We start from the raw sequence: 5,542 nt of genomic DNA, 5'->3' as shown, positions 1-5,542 counted from the left end.
CATGTGGAAGAGGCAGCAATGATATAAAGGTAAAAAACTTAAGTGATCTTACATTCTATTATGAGGAAACATGGAGTCATCAAACAAAGAAGAAACATAGAAAATATTTTTAATTTTTATAAGTTCTCTGAAGAAAAAACAAAGCATATAAAAGGCACCATTATTGGTAGTTTGGGCCATTACTATTTTAAACCAAGCCATCAGGGAAAGCCACATTGATAGAAAGACATTTAAGCTGAAGTCTAAAGGAGGTGAAGGTGAGTGAGAGTCATGACATTCTGTGGGAAAAGAGAATCTCAAGCACAGAAACCTGAAAGGTAAAGGTTCTCTGCAGGTGGGAGCTCTGTATGTACTTGGGGAATATCAAGAACATTAGTATGATCAGAGCAGACCTTGTAACAGGAGAGTCATTTTAGATAAGTTCAGAGAAAAGAGTGGGGATTCAGAGCATCTTTTTAAGAAGTTCAGGTAATTGTGTGGGATTTAACGTTTATGTCTGAGTGACATAACACTGCAGCAGTTTGAGCAGAAGAGTGGTGAGATTTCACCCACATTTAAAAAGGATTGTCATTCTGGCTTCTATCATGACAATATAATATTTTGTGCTCTTTTTCTTACATACGACTATGAATTCCAACAACACCTGCCAATATTTCCTAAGTATCAAGTACACTTTCAAAATAAACTTCTGGAAAGTGAATTTTGAATTTTAGATTTCACAACCTTAATTGAAATTACCTTTCACTTAGCACCTCATGTGAAAGGTCTCAAACTCATAGCCTCAGCTTTCACCGTAAGAAAGTAAATAATGCAGTCAAATTATTAATAAGGTAGGCAGAATAACAATAATAAAATTCAGAGAAAAAGTCAACAAATAGAAACTTCTAATCCACAGAGATAGCATAACTACATTTCTCCCTGCTCTTTTCCACTAGGTAAAATTAAAAACCCTGAAAGCAATGAAAGAGACAAAAAAGTAGAATTATGAAGGGTAAAAAGATAAAAGTGAACTGATTTGGAATCCCATGTCCAGAAGAACATATAAGGCTAGGGAGTTTTGAGTTTTACTCAACAACAGAAGATCCTGACTCAATGTTTTCCAGCTACCAACCTATAAACAGAGGAGGACCCAAGTAGACTCATTCCTTTGCCACCCACAAACAGTGCTGTAGCTCTAGGAGCCAGTAGATCATCCCATGACTATAAGCACCCAACCTGGTGTTTCATAACCCAGAGGAAGGGGGTATTCTGCAACAAACAGCCTGGTCCTGGAAGCCTTTTGTCCTCATGAGCCCAATATACCCTTCTTATTGCCAGAGGCTAGAGGGTTCCTGAGGCTGATGCTTCCGCAGTGAATACATTGTAGAGAAATATTCTTTGTTCTCTGCTTGTGGATAGTGAATCTGCTGTTATCACTAGGGGGGAATGAAAAACCTGTACATGAAACCTCTATAATATTTACTAGAATGGCATGTGAATCTATGATTAAACCAATGTAAATTTTTATTAAACATCAGTGATATAGAAAACAAAGCCAATTTCTAAAAAACTAAAAACGAATTCTTTGTGGAGATCTATACATTTGATAAGCCAAGAGCCAGACTGAGCACTGGGGAAAAAAAGATAAGATATACTAATTACCAATAGTAAAAATTAGAAGTAATATAAGTACAGTGTCTAAATATGTTAAAAGAATATTAAGAGTCTGATGGGAACTCCTTTGTAGGTGAGAAAAAAAAGATGAACAGTGAAAGGACAGCAAACTCACAGTTATTAAGAACCACACCTAAAACAAAAGCAAACTAAGAGGACAGCTAGATCAGGAGTGGAAACGTAGAAATGAAGATCACATGGAGGGTTAGCAACAGGGAAGTGGGAGGAGAAGGGGGTAGTAGGTACAGAAAATAAGTAGCATAGATGGTAGGTAGAAAATAGATAGGGGGAGGGCAAGAATAGTAGGGGAGATATAGAATCTAAAGAACTTGAAACACGTGGTCATAAACTAAAGGGGGGAATGGTGGGGGAGGGGTGTGCAGGGTGGAGGGAAATGAGGGGGGAACAGAACAACTGTAATAGCATAATCAATAAAATATATTTTAAAATAAATAAATAAAAGAATATTAAGAGAATATGAAGGTAATAAGAGTAGTTACATCTAGTCACAAAGGAATCCATAAGAATTAATCATTTTTAAGTCTGTAGAGCTGACAGAACTGCCTGACAACAGATATATTTTAAGAACCATTAAGTTTTCGTACTTGTGTCTACAGTAATAATTGTCATGCCTGAACTCGAAGTTTAGTTAGGAAAACTAATGTGTAAATATGGGTGTCAAAAATACCTTTTCTCCTACCTTTTTCTTCCAGTTAAGACAGGGAGCACTGTATTCAAACCCATCAGAGAAACAGATAGTTTGTGTCTGTATCAAAACGTCATGTTTTGAAGCATAGGCTAGTCATTCTGCAGGAGAGTTTGTACTGCTACATACAAACTAACTGATGGGACCACAGTTTTTCAATGTTTGAAACATGATAAGTTTCTCTGTAAAAGCAACGTCTTATTGACATTTTAGCTTTAGCGTTCTTCTCCTTCATCCTCACTCTCTCCTTTAACAGAATCCACACCACCCTCCTCCCAGTCCTTCACAAGGGCAGCCATGTCCCCACGGACCTTCCTCCATACCCTCACCCAGTGCACAAAGGCACACTCGGCACACAACAGGTCAAACGTGTGCTCTAGGTGAGCCCAGGCCTCAGCACTAGCTGTGGTATTGCTAAGCATGCACACAGCTCACGGGGTTTTAGCCAGGTCTCCACCAGGTACCAGAGTGGGAAGCTGGATATTAATGCTAACTTTGAAACCCACTGGGTACCAGTCCACACACTGGATGGTACACTTTGTCTTGATGGTGGCAATAGTGGCATTGACATCTTTGGAGACCACATCATCGTGGTATAACAAGCAGCAAGCTATGTATACATTGTGGTAAGGGTCACATTTTGCCATTTGGTTGGCTGGGGCAAAGCATGCATTACTGACTCTGGTAGAGAAAGCAGTTCCTGGTGGACTTTCTCTGCAGAGATGACAGGAACATATGTGGCCAGAGGGAAGTGGATTTGGGAATAGGGTACTGGAGTGATCTGGGATTTCATCAGATTGACATTCAGGGCTCCATCAAATCTGAGGGAAGCAATTACAAAGGACACAATAAGACCTATAAACCTGTTCAGGTTAGTATTGGTCGGGAGCTCCATACTGAGGTTTCTATGACAGATGTTGCATGTGGCTTCAGTGTCAACCATGAAGGCACAATTGTAGTGCTCCAGGGTGGTGTGGATGGTGAAGATGGACTTGGAGGGCTCAGCCATTGCTGTGGAAACCTGGGGAGCTGAATAAATAGAAAAATGCAGCTTGGACTTCTCACCATAATCAACAGAGAGACTTTCCACCAGTAGGGAGGTGAATCCTGAGGCAATTCTACTACTAAACTGTGGAAAGCATCTGAGGACCTGGGCACCGGTTGCTCAGTTTCTGAATTAGGTGTAAGACACAGTCAATGACCTCCTTGCCAATGGTGTGGTGTCCACAGGCATAGTTATTGGAAGAACTCACTGTAGGTGCCAGTGAAAACCACTAATGACTGTGGGTTCCAGGTCAATAACACTGTCCTGGACACATTTCTGTTTGCCAGCACCTGTCTCACTAAAGAGGGTGTTGAATGAGTCATCTCCCCCTCAGTGGTCTTGTCACTTGGCACCTGGCCTTTGGGCTGCATGCCATGGTTCAGGCAGTAGAGCTCCCTGCATCCCTGCAAGCATTGTCGATCTGGACGCCAATATGGCCAATGTGGATAAAGACTCATTCATGCATGGTTGCTTCCTCACAGCTGCCCAGCAGATAACAGAGAGGAAGAGAGGCAGTTGTCCCTTCTTACAGCACTACTCCCAGGCGATTGATGTAAAAAACCTTCTATGTTCTTCTAGCTGGGGTAATGATCAAATTAACATGAGACAGATTAACAGGAGAAAATGCTTGGAATTTACCATGGATATACACATAGAGGTGTCATGAAAATATGAGACCCGAGGAGACACTGAGCAATTCTGGTTTATAGGCCATTCTGGACTAAGGAGAAGGAGGCAGGATTCTGGGGTTTCAAAAGGAAAGCAGACAATGAACAGGTAAATGAGAAAGAGCAAATGTGCAGTAAACAAATTCTTGCTTGGTCACCTAGAAACGATAGGACACCGGGAAACCTAACAAACAGGCTTTGTTAGATTTTTCCTTGTCTGCAACATTTAGTTTATATTATGATGGTAAGATGATGCCCTCTTCCTTTAAACAGTTTTCTGTAAATCTAAATTCCTTTAAGCAGATAAGGAGGGAAAGCTCTTTGTGAGTCTTTTGACTCTTAATAACCAGCTCAAAATCGATATACCAAAAGGCACATTTTGGGTGGCAAAACTTTGGTTTCCCTCATAAACATACCTGCACACTCATTGTTGACTTTAAAGTCAGAAATAAAATGATCTCTTAAGTGATCAGTAAATGCGTAATGAAAAATAGTGAGAGTTATTGTTAACAGTATTCTCACATGAACCTCAATAATGCATTTCACTTAGGCTTTTCTTTCATATTTTATAATGTATATCAGTTCAGATAAGATTGATACCAACTGACATTTCAGAATCTTTGAAGTGTGGTAAGTTGTAGGATAATCAATTTGAATTCTTTTGGGGAAAAAAGGCTTTGAGTTCAGTGTAAACTGAGTAGAAAGGATAAGAGGAGGAGATAAAAAAGTGGACTATTACAGTAATTTAGCCAAAACATTTTGGGTGCTTATGTAGCAAAGATACAGCCAGCTATAAAGGGTGGGTTTACTTATAATATACTTCAAGGGTAAATTCCAAGAGATTTATTGATGCATTAGATAAGGGAGTCAGAGTTAGAAGAAGGTTAGAAAGAATGGTGCCTATTTTTCTTGTTTACATGACTAGATGCCTGGAAATGCTATCCTTTCAAAAAAGATGGGAAATATTTTCAGTTATATTAAAGTGATGCTATCAAGACAAAATTTAAAGAAGTGCCAGACAAATAATTTTATTTTACTATAATTGATAATTGCATCAGACATTAAATAAAATAGACCTTTGTTACAATGCCAGTGGTCATTAATTTTTGTCTATGCTAACAATTGATACCATTGAAAAAAATAACAAAATATTCTTGAAAAATTTGGGCTAGGAAAAATGGAATATAGTTACAGCCCAAAAGGAAACTTAAGAATGGCCAAGGGTTATAATTGGTAAATAATTAGACAACAATAATATTGGACTGCTTTTTTTCTGTGTGTGCAATTAAAGTCATTGTTCCCATAAAAAGGGGCAAAATGAAAATATTTAACTGCATAAAAATTGATTAAGGATTAAAATATGTTTAATATTTTAAAAAATATTTCTGGAAGAAAATTCATCCATGTTGATAAAACTCATTAAAATATAACATTTCGTAGAAAACATTAGACTGAAAATGGTAGCAGTCT

At 38.5% G+C, this 5,542-nt stretch overlaps 1 pseudogene; it reads right to left on the bottom strand.

Annotated features, from left to right (window-relative positions):
• Positions 1-2,574: 2,574 nt before the first annotated feature.
• Positions 2,575-3,870, bottom strand: LOC119050893 (tubulin alpha-1A chain-like; annotated as a pseudogene).
• Between the last annotated feature and the right edge of the window lie 1,672 nt (positions 3,871-5,542).

The sequence above is a fragment of the Artibeus jamaicensis genome, unplaced genomic scaffold, assembly GCF_021234435.1.
Source record: "Artibeus jamaicensis isolate MK-2021 breed Jamaican fruit bat unplaced genomic scaffold, CSHL_Jam_final contig_76, whole genome shotgun sequence".
Lineage (NCBI taxonomy): Eukaryota > Metazoa > Chordata > Mammalia > Chiroptera > Phyllostomidae > Artibeus > Artibeus jamaicensis.
The sequence above is the reverse complement of the archived record's forward strand: the minus strand, read 5'-3'. Positions and strand labels throughout refer to the sequence as shown.